Source organism: Balaenoptera musculus, chromosome 5 (assembly GCF_009873245.2).
Source record: "Balaenoptera musculus isolate JJ_BM4_2016_0621 chromosome 5, mBalMus1.pri.v3, whole genome shotgun sequence".
In the NCBI taxonomy this organism is placed as follows: domain Eukaryota; kingdom Metazoa; phylum Chordata; class Mammalia; order Artiodactyla; family Balaenopteridae; genus Balaenoptera; species Balaenoptera musculus.
In genome coordinates, this window is record NC_045789.1 from 74,881,975 (window position 1) to 74,905,894 (window position 23,920).

General features: G+C 39.6%; 1 protein-coding gene across 17 annotated transcripts in view; it reads left to right on the forward strand.

Annotated features, from left to right (window-relative positions):
- APBB2 (amyloid beta precursor protein binding family B member 2) overlaps nt 1-23,920 on the forward strand; it is a 363,766-nt gene that overhangs the window by 109,216 nt on the left and 230,630 nt on the right. For 15 of the 17 annotated variants that reach the window (XM_036852187.1, XM_036852200.1, XM_036852201.1 and 12 more), the window contains one exon: nt 20,194-20,310. The exons of 1 other annotated variant lie outside the window; for it this stretch is intronic. The gene's annotated coding sequence lies outside the window, so the exon portion shown is untranslated. Of the gene's footprint in view, nt 1-20,193; nt 20,311-22,951; nt 23,214-23,920 lie in introns of all 17 variants that reach the window. One more of the 17 variants, XM_036852194.1, reaches the window with a different exon arrangement.

Consider the following 23,920-nt stretch of genomic DNA (forward strand, 5'->3'; position numbering starts at 1 on the left):
ATTGGACAGTCATCATAGTGCTCACCTGTTAATATCATCCTGTGTTATCGGTATCAAGAAATCTGTTTAACCTGTGATGATTTGCAAGATACCCATTGTGTCTCCTAGTTATAAGTTAATGCTTCCTCTTCTGAGGTGATCGGGAAGGGACACCATCTTCAAATGATGAGGTGAACCTAGCTCTCATGCCTGGATTCCTGTCCCAAGGTTCCCCTTTTCTTTGGGGACCTTGCTAATCATTGCTGCCAGCACTGTGATAGCTCTGCTATCCCATTCTGCTTTCCTATTTCCCACTCCATCCCTAGCTTGGAAACATGTCCATAACTCCCTATAGTAGATAAAAGTTGAGTTTATGACCTTTAACAAAACCGTGAGAGTCCCGTAAAATTGCTACTAGATACGGCATACTGAGACCCATCCTCACTGGGCCCTTACAAGGCTACCTCTCTGGCCTAGACCACCAGCCCCCTCCCCCAGAAGTGACTATCAGCATATTTAGTTGTAGAGGCCAGGCATCAAATAGATTAAGGTCCTGGAAGAGGGAAGATTTCTGCCAGGTCTTTCCTTCCTAGTTTTCATTTCTTATCTCAGGCTCTGCCTCTTCCCAGAATAATTGACATTGGGAAGTCCACCTCTCACAGGGCAGATCCTAACCGCTTACCCCAGGGATGGGACGACAATAGCCACAGGTATCAACAAATGCAGAATGAGTGCAAAGGCTTCCATATAATCCTAGAAGGTTCCTTTCCTAAGGCAGGGGTGAGTTGGTTTAATCATATTGGGCATATACTGATGTGGTCAAGAATCTTTAAGAAATTGTTTTGTGATCACCTCACACCTGTTAGAATGGCTGTCATCAAAATTACAAGAGATAAAAAGTGTTGGTGAGGATGTGGAGAAAAGGAGCTCTTATGCACTGTTGGTGGGAATGTAAAATCGTGCAGCCACTATGGAAAACAGTATGGAGGTCCTTCAAAAAATTAAAAGTTAAAAATAGAACTACCATAAGATCCAGCAATTCCACTTGTGGGTATATGTCTGAAGGAAATGAAATCACTATCTAGAAGAGATATATTTGTTCCCCCATGTTCACTGCAGCATTGTTTACAATAGCCAAGACATGCACGTATCCATCACCAGCTGAATGGATAAAGAAACTGTGGCATATGTATCCAGTGGACTATTATTCAGACATCAAAAAGAAGAAAATCCTGCCATTTGCAACAACATGGATGGACCTTGAAGGCATTATGTTAAGTGAAATAAGTCACACAGAGAAAGACAAATACTGTATGATCTCACCTATATGTACAATCTAAAAAAATCCTGAATTTATAGAAACAGAGAACAAATTGGTGGTTGTCTGAGGTGAGGGGTTTGTGGGTGGGAGAGGTAGTCAAAAGGAACAAACTTCCAGTTACAAGATAAATAAGTCATGGGGATGTAATGTTCAGCATGGTGACTGTAGTTAACAATACTGTACTGTATATTTGAAAGTTGCTAAGAGAGTAGATCCTAAAAGTTCTCATCACAAGAGAAAAAAATTTTTAACTATACATGGTGATGAATGTTAACTAACTTATTGTGGTGATCATTTAGTAATATATACATATGTCAAGTCATTATATTGTACACCTTAAACTAATACAATGTTATATGTCAATTATAGCTCAATAAAACTGGAAAGAAAAAGAAATCATTTTGTGGGGAGACTTTTTCTGCCAACAGACTAAGGTGGTACTCCCAACCTTAAGCTCAGGAGTTTTATTAGGGAAGATGGAGGAACAGTGGGAACCTAGTTCTAGTTCTGGTTTTGCTAACTGCTAGTTGTGTGACCTTGAGTTACATAGGTACCCCTTCCTGGGGTCCTTATTTTCTTATCCATAAAATGATTTTCACATGTAATATGATTTTAAAGGTCTTTGTCCATCAGAAATTCTATGCATCTATAATAACTCCTAAAAATGCACAGTACAGTTTTTGAACAAATTGAACCTCTCTGTATCTGATGGTGATGATTACCTTCCTCGACACTGCCCTGGTTTGTGACTGCAGCTGTTTTGTGGAGACCCAGGTATCTGTTGCTGGAAAAGGCCTTTCCACCCATTATCTGATATTATACTATTCTGTCGGTATGCTTTTCAAGTGCAATGGCAGACAGGCTCACCGAGTCTCCCGTGATTGTCTCGTGCAAAAAGTTGTGAATTTGGTCCATTGTCAGCCTGAATGTTAGTGATGATGCCACCCTATTTTAAATGTTGAATCCTCTGTATGTCTGAATGGTAGCTTCCAATTCGCAGTGTTCAATATATTACTTTATAGGTTGATTAATTATTATTAATGTCTGTTGGTAACTTGGAGCAATTCATCCTTAAAATTTATTGAAAGAGAGAATATGTGCAGACTTAACAATTGTGGAAATGTCTTTGGGGTTTTGATAAGCATTCCACTGAATATGTGTATCACTTTGGGTAGTATTGACATCCTAACAATATTAAGTCTTCCAATCTATGAATGCAGGATATCTTTGCATTTATTTGACTTTTCTTGAATTTCTTTCAGCCACATTTTGCAGTTTTCAGTGTATAAGCCTTTTGCCTCCTTGGTTAAGCTTATTCCTAAGTATTTTATTCTTTTTTGATTCTATTATAAATAGAATTGTCTTTAGTTTTCATTTTGGATTGTTCATGGTTAATGTATAGAAATGCAACTGATTTTTGTGTGTTAATTTTATATCCTATAACTTTGCTGAATTTGTTTATTAGTTCTACCAATTTTTTTTTCTTTTTTCTGGAATCTTTAGTGTTTTCTACATCTGTGATGGGTTTTCATGTCATCCATGAACAGAAATAATTTTACTTCTTCCTTTCCAATTTGGATGCTTTTTATTTCTTTTTCTTACCTAATTGCTCTGGGTAGGACTTCCAGTACTATATTGAACAGAAGTGGCAAGAGTGAGCATTCTTGCCTAGCTGTTGATCTTAATGGAAAAGCTTTCAGCCTTTTCCATTATTGAGTATATTGTTAGCTGTGGGTTTTTCATATAAGGCCTTTATTTTGTTGAAGTAGTTTCCTTCTATTCCTAATTTGTTGAGTGGTTTTTATCATGAAAGAGTATTGAATTTTTCAGGTTTATTTTCTGCATCAATTGAGATGATCAGGTGATATTTTTTTCCTTCATTCTTTTAATGTGGTGTATTACATTGGTTGATTTTCATATGTTGAACCATCTTTGCATTCTAGCAATAAATGCCACTTTTAATATGCTTTTGCATTCTGTTTGCTAGTATTTCGCTGAGGATTTTTCCATCAGTATTCATAAGGGATAATGGTCTGTAGGGGTTTGTTTGTTTGTTTTATGTAGAAAGGTGTCGTTGGTATTAGTGTAATGCTAGCTTCATAGAATGAGTTTGGAAGTGTTTTCCCCTCTTTAATTTTTTTAGGAGGACTTGAGAAGGATTCTTCTTTAAATGTTTGATAGAATTTACTGGTAAAGCCATCTGGTCCTAGGCTTTTCTTTCTGAGATTACTGATCAATTTTGTTATTAGTTATAGGTCTGATTTTCTTCTTCATAATTCCATCTTGGTAGGTGTTTTTAGAAATGTACCCATTTCATCGAGGTTGTCAAATTTGTTACCATACAGTTGTTCATAGTACTCTTCTATAATCCTTTTTATATCTTTACAATTGATAGTAATGTTCTCTTTTTTATTTCTGATGTTAGTTATTTGAGTCTTCTTTCCTTTTTTTTAGTCTAATTAAAGGTTTGTCAATTTTGTTGGACTTTTTGAAGAACCAAACTCTTGGCTTTGTTGATTTTTCTGAGAGGTTGGCTTTTATGACTTTTATTCATTCTTACAGTAAGCAAACTGATGTTTGTATTAGTTTAGTATTAGACTTCTGTATTTTGTTTTTGTTATTTGGCAATGAGTGAGACCCCTTTGCCTTACATATGTAGATGTATGAAGGGTTTAAATAATCAGTGCTTTTAAAATAATGCACTTGACACTTTTTTCTTCTTGGGTGATATTTTTGTCTCACTGCTTATTGTAGTTTGTTCTTACAATTTGTTACATTGTTGTGGTTACTCTCTCAGGGATAGTTAAGGTGGTGTCCCATGATTTGGTTTCCAGCTGGAAAGTTCCTTACATTTTCTTCATGTTAAACTGCTAAAAGTTCAGGTGAGATTAATTAATTTCCATTATTATTTTAAGTAAAAAGCCAATTATTTATAGAAATGCGTGAACTTAGGGAGAAAAGCTTAGAGGACTAGGTAGAAAATTACAAATTTTAATTCTGTTTTTGTGAACCATGATGCTTCATTCACTGATGTGGACTTACTGCCTCTTCCCATCTTACTCCTCCATGCAAAAATTTTGAGGTTACCAAAATTCAGTCAGTGGCCCTCTCTGTGATTATAAACCAACAGGAAGCTTCAGCATTACTTTCAAGGGAATGCCACTCAAAGCAATTCATTTCATAGCCCCCATCCTACCCCGAGCTAAAAAATCTTGTCTAGGCCTGTTGGCTTACCTTAATTACTTCTTCTTCTTCTTCTTTTTTTTTTTTTTTTAAATTAATTAATTATTTATTTTTGGCTGCATTGGGTCTTTGTTGCTGCACGCGGGCTTTCTCTAGTTATGGCGAGCAGGGGCTACTCTTCGTTGCGGTGCGCAGGCTTCTCGTTGCGGTGGCTTCTCTTGTTGCGGAGCACAGGCTCTAGGTGTGCGGGCTTCAGTAGTTGTGGCTCGTGGGCTCTAGAGCGCAGGCTCAGTAGTTATGGCGCCAGGGCCTAGTTGCTCCGCAGCATGTGGGATCTTCCCAGACCAGGGCTTGAACCCGTGTCCCCTGCATTGGCAGGTGGATTCCCAACCACTGTGGCACCAGGGAGGCCCTTAATTACTTCTTGGTAGTCCATTTATTCAATCCATTTGGACCAGATATATTTGATCTCAGGGGTATGATGAAGACTTGACTTCTGTTGTGTGATGTCCTTGTTTCTTTCATTATCCCAATCTTTTTTTTTTTTTTCCCCAATCTTTATATAGACTTATTTGTGAGTCAAATAATTTATTTTGATAAGAGATTTCTATCACTTTCCCCATAGATTTGTTAGTTTCTTGTTATCTAGAAATCACTTTTATTTCACCAATAAAATAGTTTCTTGTACAGTTGCTTTATTCTGTTTATTCTTTTTTCTGTCTCATTGATTCTAAGACATACATCTTTCACACTTTAACATTCTTGAAATTTGACGTCTCTTGCAATTGCTGACATAACTATTCTTGGCAGCACTTTTGTTTTTATTCTTAGCACATAAAATAGTGGTGTAGCTTCCAATAGCACTTAGATTTGATGAAGTAAGTTACTATTAATAATCATTGTAGGGCTTCCCTGGTGGCGCAGTGGTTGAGAATCTGCCTGCCAATGTAGGGGACACGGGTTCGAACCCTGGTCTGGGAAGATCCTACATGCCGCGGAGCAGCTGGGCCCGTGAGCCACAATTACTGAGCCTGCGCATCTGGAGCCTGTGCTCCGCAACAAGAGAGGCCGCGATAGTGAGAGGCCCGCACACTGTGATGAAGAGTGGCGCCCGCTTGCCACAACTAGAGAAAGCCCTTGCACAGAAACGAAGACCCAACACAGCCATAAATAAATAAATAAATAAAATTTAAAAAAAAATCATTGTAACAATTACTGTTAGACACATAATGTTAAAATGCTACTTTTATAAGAATCTGTAATGGCAATATAACAGTTTTACAATAGGAGCTATAAATGACGATATAAATATCAAGTATTACAAAAAGTTTAGAGTGGAAAAATCACCTATAAGCTCCAAATCTATTTACTTTAACAAGTATTTTTGTGTGTATTTCATTCCAGTCTTTTTTACATATGTATATATTTTTATTTGGTTGTAGTTGTAGTATACATCTTATTTTGACCCCTTATTTTTTATTATTGTTACATCTTAATTTCCTCTGTTGCAGGCCTTCGTGTTTGTCATTTTTAATGGTTCCATAATCTATCCAGTGTTTGACCATAATAAAACAGCACATTGCCCAACTGTTGAAAATTCAGAATATTGCCATTTTTCCTATGATGAATAATGCTTCAGTGAACACCTCTTTTGCGTATTTTTTGATTCTTAATTTTGACCATTTTCTTAGTGAAATATAACTTTGTAGAAGCCTCCTGAACTTTGTTTTATTGTCAAGAATCAATCTTTGTATTCAGATAAATCACCAAATAAATAGCTACTATTTTAGTGCCGTTCATTCATTCATCATCAATATATTGGATTATTCTGTGTTCAGTAGTACCGAGAGCTAAGTATTAAAAGTTCAACAGGGCACACCTCTGACCTGTAATATCTCATAGTCCAGTGGGAGACTCAGACTGGTCAAAAATAAATACAGCAATATGAGTGATGTTGGAAAGATATGGTAAAGTTTCTTACTTGCATGAAATTGACTTTGACAGTATTATTGATTGGTATCCTTTATGATATAAGAGGTGTGGACGTATTCATGTCACATAAAATCTTTTAAGTGTGTATAATAGGCTTAATAATATGACAGAAATTGGTCTCATTTGACCTATCCAACCTCTTGTCCTTCACATTTAAATCTTTCTGGGGGGCTTGTGATCCAGTGTTCATCAGTGTTCCACGTGTCATGTTTCTGCAAGATGCTAAGTTCCCTGTTGCCAGTAGGTGTGTCACACATGCCGCATTCCTGTTCCACACCTACTACAAACTGCTGTGCTTGTAGTAAATGTTGAAGGATTGGTGTTCATTTGACTTGCTTTCAGTTACTACTTTTTCAAGTGAGTGATAATATTTCACCATTTTATAGTTTCCTTAGAACTTCACTGACTGTCAGTTTACATTGTGTGATATTGGTGAAACCAATGCCATTTTAGTTACATCTTGTCATTTGTTTAAAAAATCTAGATTAAGAAGGTGTTTGAGAGATTATATACTCATATAGAGATTCTTATATTAAAAGTTTAAAAAAAATCTGCTACTTATGATGGTTGGAAGCAGAACCTATGCAGAATGAAACAAAACCCCTCAGTGTGAATTTCTGAATGATCTCTTAAGCCATTGGAGAGGGTGGAAAAACAAAGAAATATTTCTATATACCTAAATATTAATTCAGGCTTTGGATACAGTGAGTCTGTTTTGGAAATAGCTGTTAGGGTTTCACCATTTTGAAATTCAGTAACTAGCTGTGAATTTGCCTCCTTTATACTTGTGTATCAGAAACTGAGCCTTATGTTAAAATTTCTCACGAAAGTAGTCTTGGAAAAAGCTTTTGAGACTGATTTCTTGGGATCCCCCCGACCTTTTCATTTCTGAAACCTAAGTAGCAAAATCAAAACCTGTGCTTTGTTCTGTACAGAGCTAAAATCAAAACTGTGCTTTGTTCTGTACAGAGCTGTGGTGATTCGATTGCATATTCACTCTGACACACACGCATGTTGCTGTGTGGAATCACTGCCCATTGTAATCTCCAAATGAAACAGGGAGCTGGGGGCGGGGTGGTGATCTGGGATTAACTGAGATGAATTTATCTCAGCTTTTCAAAACACTGTGTGAGCACAATATAATTCACCTGGACAACTGTGGAATAAAACTCTTGTTTTAGTGGTCATTAGATATTTCATGGGAACTGACGGCACAGGAGAAGAATGTATGGTAAAGATGCTTTGGCAGTTGATAGAATTTGAAGTAGCATTTACATCACCAACTGAAATACAATTAATTTTTTTTCCAAGGTGATTTATAGCCTGACTTCTGTGACTGAGGGATGGATCTCTTGGCAAGTCTTTATGAAATAACACCACAGGAGGGGAAATTATGTGTGTACATCAGGCTTTGCATTTACTTTGTTAGCCTTCTTTACAGAGTGCGTATAATCTTGTTCAGTATGACTAACAAAAACTGTGGCTGTACTTTGTCATGAAAGACTTCCTCAGTTTCCAGAAACAATGGGCACCACAGAGAGAGGCTTGCTTTCTTTCCATCCACATTTCTATTAATGTCCTGATTGCACTTTACTCTTTCATGAAGCCCTTTTGGTCACATCAACAGTTTGCTCTAATCTATCTATCTTAACTTCTAGCTTCGTCTGCAAAATTTGTGTGGTTAGCCCAACGCACATGCAGATAAATTGCCTAGGGTTCAGCTTTCTCAGTCTTGGAACTAAATATGCTGCAGTAGGCTGAGCTGATGGATGTAGCTTTTCAGCAATATTGATGTTTCTACAGCTGAGTATAAATCTTTGGATGCCTTGGTTTGCATTTTCATATTCATGTGCAGTTCTTGACCACTGGTTTTCAAATAGCTTCAGCTCTCAGAAAGCCCTGTGTTAAGTAGAAAGACAAAGAAAATTGTTCTTCCTCACCCACTGCTCTTCTGCCCACTCACAACAGGAAGAATCGTGAGCACAAGTCTTTTGCCAAATGTGAGTAGTGACAACTCCCAATTCACAAACTGATTACTACATTCTCGTGGCTTGTTGTAAAGTCAGTTAGTGGTTTTGAACTTGGAATGTGTTTTCTAATGGGAGAAAAGAATTCAAAGAATAGATAAGCCCACTAAAACTTTTAACCTGTAACATTCCAGCAGTATAGTTTTATTTGTACTTTAAAACCTAACCTTCCCCCATGTTTCCCTGTGGAAAAATGTCCTTGATTCTGCTTTGGTATCATAAGGAACAAAAAAGTTTCATTCTTAACTTCAGGCAATGGCCACCTATCTCCACCTGTGTATCCTGGGGCAATGTATCAGGCAGGGTTCTGAGACAGAAGCAATGGAAACTGGCTGGTTGCTTTACGCAGAGTAGTCATTTATGGAGAAGATGCTGTTGGGTAGTTTCTAGAACTGCTAAAAGTTAGGAAAAGGTCAGGAGCAATTAGGGACCACACAGCCAGATTCATAGCCAAGGTCATATGCTATGATTAGTTCTATGCAGGGTGGACCCTGTCACTGAACACAGGATCATGCTGGTTCACACTGACCGCACCATTGGGACCAGACACTTGCTACCAACTCTGTCACCTCAGCCTTTGCTGCCTCTGGGCACTAGATGTTGTTGCCATTTCCCTCACCCATGATAAGTTCCTCCTGCCCCTGTCTCCAGCTTTAGATGCAGGTCGGGCCAAGACCAGGTCCCATGCCTTAGCTGCAAGGGAGTCTGGCAAGGTGAGTGTCCAGCCATTTTTGTCTCTATGTTGAAAGGTGTGTCTCTCATCAATACTCATATGATGAGAAATTTCCCAAATATAGGAAGGGGGTTCAGATGCTGAATAGTCTCCATCCTTCTTCCCTCTATAAGGACAAATCTTCACTATAAGAAACCACAGTCTGGGCTCTGGTAGATGGGGAGTGGCCAACATGTTTATCTATTTGAAGCTGTAGTTGACCACTCTATGATAACAGACATGGCGGATTCCCTCTTGTGCATTGGTATCCAGGGACCCTTTCATCACGTGTTAACTAAGGCTAGAGGTGTCACTTGACAATTTAGGTATAATTGACCTCTCACGGTGTGCTACTTTAAGATAAAATGCATTAAATGGAATTTTAACAATTCGATTAACTAGGAGGAGCAGATTAAGATTTATCTGTTTTTTTAAAAAATTTATAGTATAAAATGAAACTTCACATTATCAGTTTGTCTTAGATGATTTATAGATGGTTTATATATTTCATTCATAAATTTCTACCCTCTTAAGCTTACAAGTTGCTGCCTGCTTATTTGCATCGTCATTTCCCATTTCTCAGAGGCAACTACTTTCAATTCAGTTAACTCTTCTTCTGATATTTACTTCCATGTAGCTAATTATCTTTATGATGATGTTTCTTGAAATTTTTTTTTTCTTTTTTAGACATTAAACATTGAATTTCTATTAAGGAATATAAGGGGTTAGCTCTCTTTTATACTCCCTCCCTTAAATACCTGCCTCTCACTCTCTGAGATAGTTATATCTCAATTTATTTTCACCATAAATGTTTTTCACAGCTGAGTTATGCAGTGTACTGTGATTTTATTTTCTTTCTTGTTCAGCATATTAAAAAAATCTTTTTTTTTTTTTTTTTTGGCTTCCTATTCTCTTTATGTGCTACTTATTCATCCCCAAATTCTCAAATAAGGTCAAACACAACGGCTTGGCTCTCAGTTCTTTTGTGTGTGTCTGTGGTGTGTGTGACGTTTTTCCGGAAGCCTTTTGCTTGCCTGCTCCCTTCTGGACTGTTTGCTCTTGAGGCCTTATGCAAAGCTGTTGACCTGGAATTTTCTTTTACTACCATGTTAGGAGTTCTTGATTGACCTGTTTACTGAATAGCATCTCTCCTGGTTTCCTCTTTCTTTTGGGGGAGGCACATTGCCCAGTTGCTTCTTGAGAAAGAAGAATGTGTATGATGTAATTTTTTGGAGATCTGGCATGTGTGCACATATCACTTAGTCTCTCCTCACATATGACTGATACAGAATTTAAAGTTGGAAATTATTTTCCCTGAGAGTTTTGGAGTCCTTGCTTCATTTTCTTCCGCTTCCAATTTTGCTATTGTTGGATGCTTTTCTGATTCTGGTTACTTTATATGTGACATTTTTTGGGAGGGGTGTAGCGGGGGAGCTTTTAGAGTCTTTCATTTTTAATCCCCTGATGTTCTGAGGTTTCAGCATAATGTGCCTTGGTGTGTAACTTTTTCCATCCATTGTGATGATTTTTGCGGCAGGTGGTGGAGGATAATTTTCTTCCCACTGTTTTCTGTATTCTCTTTTCTGAAACTCTTATTTGTCAGATGCTGGAACTTTTGTATTTTTCCTCCAACTTACTTATTGTTAAAAAAAAAAAAGTCCCTGATCTCTATCCTTCTATTTTTTTGTTCTACTCTTGGGGAACATTTAAATCTCTATTATCTTCTAACCCTTCTATGGATTTTTTTTTTAATAAATTTATTCATTTATTTTATTTTTTATTTTTGGCTGCATTGGGTCTTTGTTGCTGTGCGCGGCTTTCTCTAGTTGTGGTGAGTGGGGGGGGCTACACTTCATTGCAGTACGCGGGCTTCAGTAGTTGTGGCGTGCAGGCTTCAGTAGTTGTGGCTCGCGGGCTCTAGAGCACAGGCTCAGTAGTTGTGGCACACGGGCTTAGTTGCTCCGTGGCATGTGGGATCTTCCCGGACTAGGGCTCGAACCCGTGTCCCCTGCATCAGCAGGTGGATTCTTAACCACTGCGCCACCAGGGAAGCCCCCTTCTATGGATTTTTAATTTCTGTGATCCTAATATTAATTTCTAGTAGCTCTTGTTCTCAAAATACTTCTGTAGCATCCTAGTCTTGTTTTGCTTTATGGATGCAAGTGTCTTTTTAATAATGTGTATGAAGTTTTTTCCCCGCTCCCAGCGTTGACTCTCTTTTCTCCTAAAGTTCCTGTCTGTCACGTTAGGCTCTTCATCACATGTCTGGTGATCATTTGCTGTCCATTTTTGTTTATGTGAAGGCTCTTTGTGCATAAACCAGTTGACAGGGCTCTCTCATGTCACCTGGTGACCTTACTTGCCATAGGATGATTTTCTGTTTTCAGAAGCCCCCTTTCTCCCTAGTTTTGGTAACTGTAGATCTCTTTTCTTGGGCTGGTTAGAAACCCAGCCAGGGAGGGGCTGTGGGTCTCTCCACTCAGTGTACACTCTGACTCAGTCCTCTGCTGCAGAATGGTACCTCCACCCAGTCACTCTTCCTAGTGTCCCTGAGTCCAGACCTTCTCAGGCGGAAGGAGGGAGTTGACAAGCTTCATGGCTAAGGAAAGATCTGGAGGTTTACTCCTTAAAATGTCTTGCGAGCAGTTCTCCGGTTTTCAGTGCCATCTCTGCACTGCCTTCTCCGTTCGTCCCCCACTTTAGATGTAACTGGACTTTGTACTTTCTGAAGGGTCTGTGCCCCATATTGTCTGGTTTCTTCCTGTCAGTTCTGCTAGTAGCCATTTCAGTTTTGTCTGTCCCTGCTTTGAAAATTCACTCGTCATTTGCCCATCTGCTTTCCATTTTCCAAAAAGTTTTTCCATTATTTTTCTCTTTTGCCATTCTCTTTCTTCTTGTGAGTTTATCTCTTCCTCTTATTTGGTGTCATTTAGTGGAGGGAATGCAGTCAAGCACATGATTGTAACCCACCACTTGATCCTGAAAATCCTGAATCGTGAACTTTTGAGATTTGGTCTTTCCATTTGGATACATGGTTGTCTGGTCCATTAAAGAAGAGTTAATTTGGTTACTCTAGGATGGATTCCATTTACTATACTTTTCAGTTTCATTCAGAGATTGTTACTCTCACTGTCAAAATTGAACTAGGTGTCATCCTTTCTTGATTTGAGTACATAATAGGAAAAAGGGTCAGTTATTTCTTAGGTATAAATTCCAAGTCTGACCTCAAACCCAGTCACAAGAATAACACACACAATTTACAACACTTCAAAGAAATGACTTCCATCCCTTCAGGTTTTCCACGGCCATAATCCCAGTTGGGTCAGTCTTTCTTAGATTACCTACTAGTTTGACTTGAGTTGTGTCCAAGCTGGAAAAACATTCTTTTCTAAGTTCCATTTTATGTGGTGGTCCCAGGTGTATTCTGTAGAATACTGAGTTTCCATGAAGCATCTCTATGGATTCTATAGAAGAGTGTCAGACCATGATATCTTTCTCCATTCCTAGGATAAAATCTCAGAATATCTCTTGTAAAATGCAGAAGATTTCATAATGTGCCAAAGGCTTACATTATTGAACATGTAAACACCACAGCAGAATCAGGACCAGATATGACCTCTCTTTCAACTTTTTCCTTAAATTTTATTAGTTCTCCAATTTTAACATTAACAACTGATTTTTTAGACATAATAATGTTTAATAATGTTTAATTTATTAAGGTATGTCAAGAATTACTGTAAAATTACTATGGGCCTTATTCAACCATTGTAAAGCAAAGGGAAAGCCAATTCAAACTTTAAAGCTTTTTGTGTCCTGTAGGGTTTGAATGAATATAGGGGAATCTGATCTGATTCCCACCCTAGAGCTTACAGAATCCTTTTTTTTAAAAAAAAAAAAAATGTTTACCTTCATATGGTAGAATTAATATTTTCCTGTTTCAGTCACCTCATGTTCTTTGTTGGTCAAGGTTGAGAGTATGTAGAGCTTCTGAGAGGAAACATTTCTATTTGAAGGTCCCTGTTTTCATCATGATAGGTAAAGGGTGCCAGGCATCTGTTTTGTGCTAAAGCTTACTAGAAGTGTCGCTGCCTCTGAGCAAGAAGCAGGAAGTACTTCTGTCCTTAAAACCAGAAATAGATGCTCTTTCTCATGATCATAACTCAAAAGATCATCTTTTTTTAATGAGATGGGCTCATCCCTTGTGGTTTTCACAGATTTAATGATCAGATTATTTAATGCAGAGCTTGGAGAAAAATAGGTCTGGTGAGATAGATAATGGAGATTTTCCTGGAACCCAAAACAGCATCAACTTTGTGCTTTTTCTTTTTCTCTTTGTAAGTCTTTTTACCTCTTCTTTCCCTTTTATTTTTCATTTACTATTTTTGATGATTCTTAAAGAGATTTTCCTGTCTTATTTTAACATGGTGGTACATTTACATAATTTTCACTGTATTTTAACTTCAAAAGATCATCACCAGGGGAGAAAAAAATAATCTGCAAGAAGAATTGGATGTGTCAGGATTTAGGTATACTGTATATAGTCTAACTTGCTTTAGACAACTCTGCCAAGTATTGTGTAATGTGTTGGCAGTCGGAAGGAGAAAAATTGCTTCTTTGCTGATTTTAGGAAGTCCTATTTGTGTTTTGGAAAGTGGAGCAAGGTAAAAATAAAGGGAAAAGTAATTTAAGAGAAATAAGGTATTGTATATGAAAGTGTCTCTTGTAAACTGCTAAATAACATAAAGCTGGTAGTTACTATTATTGCAAGGGCATAACTTACAGTGAGAAAGCAAGGATTTAATAAAGAAAAATGGGAAAAAGGGAAAAGAAATCATTTGAATAAGAAAAAATTGAGGAAGAAACAAAGTGGGAATATCATAATGGGGGGAAGTTTTACATTCTAGTTTTTTTACCTGAAAATGCAGTAATACTTGTACTTCCTATTTAAACAGTTAAGTTGGAAACATTTTATTTATTAACCAAAAGGAAAGCTGTCGAAAATAATTTGGGAAGAGGATCTTATCATATGAGGTAGTGAGAGCTGGATAGGAACCACTAGGCAGATGACTCTCTCAGCTCTAAATAAAGATCTGTGTGTCATAGGGGGTTATGTAGTGCGTTTCCACTTAATTAAGGTCTAATTTACATTTGTTGGTATCGTCTGAGCCTTTCATTTGTTCTTCATACCTTTGCAAGGTAGGTATCATTAACCCATTTTACAGATGGGAGTAGAAGGCTAATTGACTTGCCCACAGCCACTTACTTATGCAGTGACAAAGCCCTCCCTTCTCCAGCTTTTGAGTTTATTCCCACGTTTCCCCAGGTACTTCACATCAGAGCAATTGGTTCGGTTGTGTTCCTGGATATTCAACTTATTGGGTTTCTCTAAAAGAAGTCCTTGAAATATAACCACAGTCACTTATAAATAACACCCCAGGGCATGTTTTAGGTTTGGCTGTGTCTGTACTAAATGACTTCGTCCGAGTCCTACTTAAGGAATACGATTTGAACTCTATAAGAACCAAGGAATAAACAAAAAAGACGTCTCAACTGCCCCAGTATGGGTTCAGAGTCTGTGTACTGTGTCCTTCAGAACTTATCTGGAGCTTGGTATTTTAAGTCTTAATTCTGTTATGCTTTTTAGTTTTATTTGGTTTCCAAAATCATAGCTGACTTGAAGAAGGGAAAGGTTGATACTCTAAAAGCAATGAGACTCAACTCTTGACAGCAAGGGAGAGGAGATGACCAAACTATGAAAGGTAGGCAAAAATATCTCCCAAAATGTAGCAGTCAGCAACCTTTGAGTAGAGGAACAGACATCCCTCTGTGCCTGGAAAGGTTGTCTTGCCACTGGCCACTCTAGGCAAGGTCAGTCCGGTTACCAGCAGCACACACATAAAGCCAGTCCTATGCCCTGTCCCTCTATCCCATCCATTCATCTTCCACTCACATCCTGACTCCATTTGGCTCTAGACCTGGATCTGTGACTTAGATTTCACCTTTGGCTCTCCTTTTCCTTGGTGTTTGAATTTCATCAGTCTCTTCCCTTTGATACTCAGAGTGTCCTGTTTGGTGGGAACTCCCCATCTAGCTCTCATCATGGTGGTAGAAACTCAACATCTGCCTAGTATCCACTGGGCCAGCTTCTTTTCCTCAGAGATAGTGTTCTCATGTTCTAACAGAACATGATAATTGATAGTCATATTGATGATCCTGTGTCACCAAAGCCTAATCACATTCTGGATCCTCTGAGAAGGTATTACCTTTTAGGAAAAAAAAAATAATCCAGTATGGTTGAAATTAAACCCATTTTATTACTTAGATGGGTCATCCTTCAGCCATTATGAAACTATCCATCATCCTCAATGCCTTACTCCTTGAGGTTTCTAAAAAGCAGAAATTATACAGTACTGTAAGTGCAGAGTGATACAGAGACTTATGATTTGATGAGTTACAGAATATGTTATGTAGACCACAATCAACTTTTTTAGTAGCTTGAACCAGCTTTCATATCAAAAAAGATGTTACATTAAACAAAGCCCTTTAAAAAATATTTCCCTTACAAATTTGTCTTTTAGGTTAATAGCAAATACTTAAGTAGAGTTGTTATGTTATAAAACAGAAAAGGAGATAGTAGAACAAGTGATTGTTGACATGAAATGTTTATTTCGGAGAGAATTCTTGGCATTTTTGCCCCATATCAGCATAATAAGTATTTGGAGGAGAGGAGGGAAGCATTGATGTATTTGTTGAGGATTAATGTCCCTGTAGAGCATTTGTGTTAGTGAATATATTATGGATAATACCATAAATACAGTAATTAAAAAGTTGCACACTAAACACTTTGTGCACTGGCATAAATATTCCTTTCCTCCCCTTGGTGGCTTGCATTCAAGTGAATGGTGTATTGTTCATCTTGGTCTCCTAGATTCTTAATCAAGAATAGGAAAAAGGATGGCAGTCTCAAAGATCTGTTTCCTTCTCCATATATTGCTGTTCAGATGGGCAGAAACAGATTGGATGTTTCAGGACCGAGTTATTTTTTAACAGTTCAGAAAAATGTCACATAGTACATACTAATAAACAAAACAACAACCCCACTATTCTTCACTTTTGGGAACTTTATCCTTAAAGTTGTTTCCAGACAATACCACAGTGCGCTTCTTGTCATGTGTAAAATGTGTTCAGTGTGATCAGTGATGCCTTAGAGCTTATGCGTTATAAAAGAAATGAGATGATGCATAATATAAATATATGTTAGGATCAGAATTTTTAAGGAAGCGAGACTTGATTATCTCATTAGGATCTGTTGCCCAGTGGGTTGAAGCTGAGCGGGTTGCTGTGTGAATGCGTGGCTGGGAGGAGAGGTATCCTGCTGTTAAAGTAATAATGGGTCTGTCCTTCACACCCGAAGGATAACAAAGAAGGCAGATAGATGTAAAGTGGGCAATTTCTATTTCTTTGTATGCTCAAAATGTTCTCACCTACTTATTTTCCCACTTAAGAGGCATCCTGTTTTTCATAATTTCATGATTTCTGATTTCTTTTAACACACAATATTTATTTATGAGTTCACAGAGACGTTCTTCTGTGAAGAGGAAAGTAAATGCAGTTGAATGCGATTTGCGGCTTGGCTCTGAGTCAGTTAGGGTGGGAAGGGAAGGAATAGAAAGACTAATTCTGTTCTCACCATTTAATTGGCCTCTTTACCTCCTCGTTGTGAGAACTCTTCGCTTATGTATTGGTTTATCGATTGATTCCATATTTATGGACTGCTTGCTCTATCTCCTGTGCGCCAGGGATACAAAGATGAATGGCCCAGTCAGCAGTCATCTGATGGCCCTGGAAGCATCTCAGTCCTGACTGACTTCAAGGATGATAATGATGTGTTTATCTAGAATTCTAAAATTCTGTCATCTTCCAAAGATGGCCTGGAGACATGTTCATGTGACCAGAATAGACAAACAACCCTGGAGCAGCCTCAGAGTTTGTGAGATCACAAAGGCTGCCTAGAGAACAGAAAATCTGCTTCTCAAGGTGTTTTCCGTTGCATTAGATTTTCTAATGAGCCTTGCTACTTTGGGCATCGTTGGAGTGCTTTCCAAGAGCTAAGTCACTCCACCCACTTCCGGATTCACCAAAACCTGAGGCGAGAGAGTGGGCAGGAGATGGCGCATGATGACTGCGCTGCTGTCTTAAGGGACGTTTCGCTAGGAAATCGCGGGCAGGTGCCGCTGCCAGCTCCACTCTCCTCTTCCTTTTGCCTTTTCTTTAAGATGTCTGACTCTTCGTTCTCATTAGGTTAGTCGTGCTAGAAAGAATCTTTGAATTGAAGCATCTTAAGAGGCCTTGTACGATAGTGTGTAGTGGTTTCATTTAATGAAACTATATGTAAACCTTTGGAAAGGTTGGCACCGGGGACCAAAGATCATTTTAAGAAGAGTGTTCTTCTGAATCTTTTGCTTGTATGCTATTTTTTTGGTACTACTAATAAGTTCTACTGTGGGTGTGCCTATCTCGCAAATGCCCCTTCCCACTTTGATATGTACTGGCGTATATGTTTATTTACCTTAAAACAGGGTCACACTACTTGTAACAGGGTAGCATGCCAGAAACCAAGATTTTCAAGATCTATGTCATCAAACCATTTATGTGTCAACTTATTCCTAGCAAAGAACCATGGCAGCTGTTTATCTACAATACTGATGTCATTTAGTCTATTGCCTCTAATATCCTAGTGCTGTTACCTACAAACCTACTATAACCAGATTTGTTTTCACTCCTCTAAGTCTAATATACTTCTAATATAAGAGGGTTGTGAATTCCCCCTTCCTGTTCAAGTTCAGGCCCTTCGTTTGTACTCCTGACCCTTTTCCCCCACCTCCTTTGGAATTTTATTCCATCCTTACCTCCTCCCTCTTGAACTCTCAACCTTTCTGTCTCTACTGCTGTCAATAGGGACTTCCATTAATTAGCACCAGTGCCTTTCAACAACTGTTCGTTCTCCTTTCTCTTCTTTCACTTGCTCTGTTATCGCTGCCTCTACCACTTCAGTGAAACCACCTTCAGTCAAGGTGGCCAGTGGCTGCTTAAGTGTCAAAGCCAAAGCTATAGTTTTCATTTCTTATCTTTATTCATCTCATTGTATTCCATGGTACCTCTCTGCCTTTCTTCCTTGGTCCTTTTCAGAAGATCTTTTTCCTCTGCCAGTTCTGTCATTGTCTCTACGGTTCTGCTTTTGGCATTAATCCTCCAGTCTTCTCCCTCTACCCATGTTCCTTCAGTGATATCACCCACTAATCTAATTTCTGCTACTTTCTATGTAGTGACCACTTCTGTGCCTTTATGTTTTGCTCAGGTTTCTTCCCCAAGCCTCACTCTCAAGAATATCTGGGTGTCCTCACTCGAATCTTCTACATCTCAATTTCTAAGGCACCAAACTAAACCCGTTGTCTTCCTTATTAAACGTGTTAATTCACTAGTATTCTCTACCTCATTTGTCACTGCCGTCCACCCACATGTAGTCAGGTATCATGTTGTTCTGCTTTTAGTGTCTGGATGTTTCCCAAGTACTAATTCTTCTCTCCTTTTCCCTTCCTCACCTACCTCCACTGCCCTAATCTTCACCCTTCCTCTCCAACCTAACTGGTCTCCCTGCCGCTACTCTGCCCTCTTTGAATCCACCCAGAGAGAGAGTAATGCATCTGAAACCCAGATCTGATCCATCAGTGGCTGTCTGCAACTAGTTTAAAGTTCCCGAATATGTGTACAAGGTTACAGTCGGGCTCCAGCTTCTTTCCTGGCCTCACTCTCCAGAGTCCAGCAACACTGAATACACCAGGCAGTTTCCTTACTCCTGCCTTTTCCGTTGTCCTAGTCCCCGCTTGGCTAAGTCCTGCCCAGCCTGAGGACATGCCAGGCACCCCTGGTACTTGGAAGCCTTCCCCGACTTCTCCATTTCTGGGCTGCTTGCCGTGAATCTGTCATTGTGCTCATCCCACTGCCCTTTGGGGTCAGCTGTGTGTGTTTCTTGGTCCCACTAGACTTTGCTTTCCTTAAAGACAGAGACAGTGCCTTATTCTTCTTTGTAGCGCCCGTGCCTAGCACGGTGCTTCACATATAGGAGGTGTTCAACGTATGTTTTTTAAGTGAAGACTTGATAGGGACAATAAATCAATTTGATGTCTACAAAAAAGGGCAAAAGTAATCTATGCGTAGTAGTACCTTTAGGAGGGGGCACGAAGGGGGTTTCTGGGGTACTGATAATGTTCTGGGTTTTGATCTGGTGTGTTCAGTATAGGAAGATTCATTGAGCTGTCTGTGTGTGGTATGTGTCCTTTTCTATATTTCTGTTCCACTTCAATGAAAAGTTAAAAAAAAATTAATTTGATGCCTTTGCTACCCAGTGTAGAAAATTTAGTTTTTCCTTTCAAGCTTTTAGAGTTTTTTTTTTTACAGAATATCAGTTTAGATGTCACAACAAAGAACCAGGCTAGTGCTATTCCTTGACGTTAAGGAAGAGTGAGATGAAAAAGCGTCAGCGTGGGTGGGGTTGTCTGGTCCTCTGAAGAGGGCCAGTGACGGTCCAATGGTTAAGACTCTGCGCTTCTAATGCAGGGAGTGCAGTTTGATCCCTGGTCAGGGAACTAAGATCCCACATGCCACGTGGCGTGGCCAAATAAATAAGTAAATAAATAAAGAGAGCCAGTGAGGGCCAGCCCTGATGGATAGACTTGCAGTGATGTGCACTTCTGTCACACTTAGTATAGGGGCCACATGCTAATAATCATCAACGTGCTCTGGGCCTGCCAGCAGTGACAGGGAGACTTCATCTCGGATGTGACTATGAATAATTCATAAACCTGGTTATCTGGAAATTTGTGGTCATCATTAGCATTTGAATGAAAATATGCAATCATTATCCTAAATCTGTTTTTTTATTTCTACTTTCTTTTTGTCTCCCCCTCCCCGTACCACAGCTTAAACATCTCAGTCTTTCCTGAGTACTTGGAAACTGCCGGGGCCCCTGATAATGTGCTGACTGGTCGCTATGGGCAGACGGTCCCCAGAGGCTCACTGTTATCCAGGCAGCTCATGTATGTATGGGATTTGTCTCTCTTTTTTATTTTTTACCTTTAATTTTCAGTGTAGAATATTGCAGGCTACTGAACTGGTGAAGGTTTATAAGATATACATGGCAGTGTTTAGAAATACAGGAGAATGGATCCGCTCTAGGGTAAGTTTTTAATATTGAATGATGAGAAATGTTATCTAAATTAGGATTTTTATAATTCAGTGGCCCTATAAGACAGACCAGAAGTGTATATCAGCAATCTCCCTTTTCTGTTTCAGCGCATGCACTCACATACAGGTTTTTTTCTTTGTTTGTTTAAGTTTTCCTTTTTCATCACAATATATAACATTTGAAACAATAGCAATGCCATAAATTAGGAACATTTCCCAGTGATTTAAAAAATTCTTTTGAAATAAAAAAATTCACGGACCCAGAGGAGGTCCTCAGGGTATGTCATTGTTGAATACATGTTGGCGAGAGAGTCCCTGACTCTAATTTCTTAACATTCTCCATAGGAGGAAACTGTTGATTCCCTCAGTGATGACTTTCTATGTCTCACAACAGTTAAGTTTTCCCATTAGTAGTCTTTTGGGAGTGGCTACAAATGCAGCCTTTTCCTATTTGGCTCTACCCTGATAACTTAGGAGAAAAATGATTATTGCCCATTTAATGATCTCTCATTTCTATAAAGCATAGTCGTCTGTCTCAAACTTATTTTTTGCTCCCTTTAGTCTTTCAGCCTTGGGCCAGCTGTTTAGGTATTTACCTGTTTTTGTTGCTGCCTTTTGGACCTCTGGAATTTTGAATTCAAATCAGGGGTGTGTTTGGGGTAATTCCTCAGAGTGCCTTTGCTCTTCTACCCTTTCTGTAGTTAATGGTTATTCACAGTTACCGTTAAGCCCCATTTCCTTGTACATTTCTTTTTCTTTTTTCTTCGTAGAAAAGTTAGAACCAACCTCAGACCCTCCCACAGACAACTGCTTCTAAAATAAGCCAGATCGGTAGAAGCAGCAGCGGAAGGGAGCCCTGACAGCACACTGGGGGCTCAGACCAACCACTAGCGTTAGAGCCGGCTGGGATGGGAGCAGTGGCTTTTACTGATAGACTTTCGTATCCTCCAAGGGCATCACTGTATTACTCTAAAGTCAGCCATTTTTATAGTGAACATTATCAGAAAAAGTTTACCCTTGTCATACTGTAAGACAGAGATTGGCAAAGGGTGGCCCATGGGCCAGATCTAGCCCATGCCTGTTTTTGTAGGGCCTAACAATGGTTTTCATGTTTTTGAATGGTTACCTACATAATCTGTTTTGCCTCTTGGCCCTCAGAGCCTAAAATATCTACAGCCTGATCTGTTAAGAAAAAATTTACCTGTCTCTGCTGTAGAAAAAGTTGGAAGGCATGTACTACGATTCAATCACATGAAATTGTTAATATTCGACTGTTTTTGACCTACAAAAATGCTGATTGCCTATGGTTCAATCTAATATATTTTGAGGAAATTCTTCCTTTAAAATGCTTAAGATTTTAAAGTTTGGTTTCTTGGAGTAGAAGAAGTACATTTCCTTGGAAAATTCACAAGTGTGGTCCTGTTCGTTTTTCACCACCATCATATCTCTCCTCTCCAGAGCTTTCTAAAGGGCTGTCAAGTAGTTGAGAGGAAGCACTTCTTTTTCACTTGGCTTAATTCTTACTAATACTCTCTAGGAGAAAACTGTCCTCTTCTCTCACCCTTCCTGGGTGCTAGGAATGAGCTAGTCACCCCCAGAATAGAGGTGGCTGCTATGAATATGCCGAGGACTCTGCTGGACACGTCACCTGGGCCTTTTTCTGGCGGGAAGGAGGGTGCGTGTCTGCCTTGTCCAGGGGGCATGCATGATGGTCCCTTGGCCTGCAGCGTGTCTGCGTGATGCCTTCCTTGAAACATCCTTCTCTGGACCTAGAACGTGGTTCCCACCCTTCTGTGCTTTCCATCTCTCTTTCCAGTGTTACTGATCCCCTAGTCCAAAGCATTAAAACCATCATTTATTTTATGCGGTTTGTCTTCCATTCTTTCCCCCTCCCCTTTGTACTTCCCCTTTCCTGATTGTTGAGTAAGATTTGCTTGTTGAAATCTCCAGCTGACATTCTTTAGTGGCTACTCTTGGTGGTAGGAAACGTTCACCTCAGCTGCTCTGTCTCCTATCACCTAAGGCAAGAAATCTAAGATGACTTGGGGCCTCCGGGCCAGGCCTAGGTCTGATCAGGAACTTTAGACATGAATAGTTCCCTGGAGATGGGAAACTATTTCAGGGGAAAGACATTCTCTGGAGTTTATAATTTTGTCATTAAGTGTGGTCACAACCCTGCGTCAAGGGTTGGAAGTACATACTGCTCTGAATTGTTTCCGAGGCTTGCATGGCAAATGGGAGTTCTGGATTTTCTTTTTCTGTGTTTTGGGACCACTGTTCTGCCTTTCAAGGCTTTTTTCAGGACAGGATGCTGTTCTTTGGTGGAATGTGGAGGGGCATCCATTGAGCACCAAAGTAAGAAGTCAGTAGCTAGAGCTGACCTTTCCCCACTTTTCATATAGATATTTGTGCTTGTGTTAAGACTAGAGTTAAATTATCCTGGAAATTACTAGTCAGATTGCATCCTTATTTATTTTTGTTTGCATCTTGTAGTTTCCTTGAGTGACTGCAGTCTCCGCTCTAACCCTGACCATCAGGGTCTGGACGGTTGCAATAGTCTCCCGACCTCTGGCCGGAAGTCTCTCTCCCTGCAAATTTGACTCCTGCATAGTGGCCACATTAATCTCACAGAAGCACAGCTCTGATCACATCACTTCCCTGTGCTCAGCGCATCCCCGCTAGTCCAGAAGGTCACCCTGACACTGGAGTCCTCCACGTTTTCTTTCACTGCTCCTTATAACACCCATGATTACTGGTTGGTTACTGATGTGACTGTCGTTGGTGGTATTCTCTTACTTCTCAGTAGGTGTCCTGTGTTGGCCCAAGTGGGCTGCTTCTGCCGAGACACACCCTTTGCCTTTGGGTCACTCATTGTTTGTGCTGTGCCCTCTCTGGAATGAGGATCCCTCTGTGGAGAACCTGCTAAAACCCCATTCTGACTTTCGGGTGCAGCAGAGCTGCCCTCTCTCCCAGCAGGAGGCACGCGTTCCTGTAGCTCTCACATCTCCCTTGTGAAGCTTGTGTCCCAGATTACTCATTCTATCTTGGCGTGTGTGTGTACTTCGTCAGACCTTTAAAACTAAACTCTGTTTCATCTCCGTCCTCTCCTCTGTGTGTGGGGACAGTGCCCCATCAGTGGTAGAAGCTCAAATATTTGTGGAATCACTTTGGGCTTAGGGGTGAGACTGGGTAATAACTGTCCTCAGGAAGCCCCTGTAAAGCATTTTCCAGAGAACTTGGTGGAACCTGTGCAGACCAAGGCCAAGGCCAAGAGGGTGTAATTAAGGCCTGCAGGGCTGTCCGTGTGCTGGGCCCTGTGCTGCTTGCCCGCCCCTGGCTCTCCTGCCTTTCCTTCTCTCCCACTCACAGGGTGGGCATTTCCTCCCTTTCTTAAGAAATTGCTGTTTAAAAAGTTTAAACAGTAGCAGGCAAATATGATTATTTCTTTTGGCCTTTTCTCCT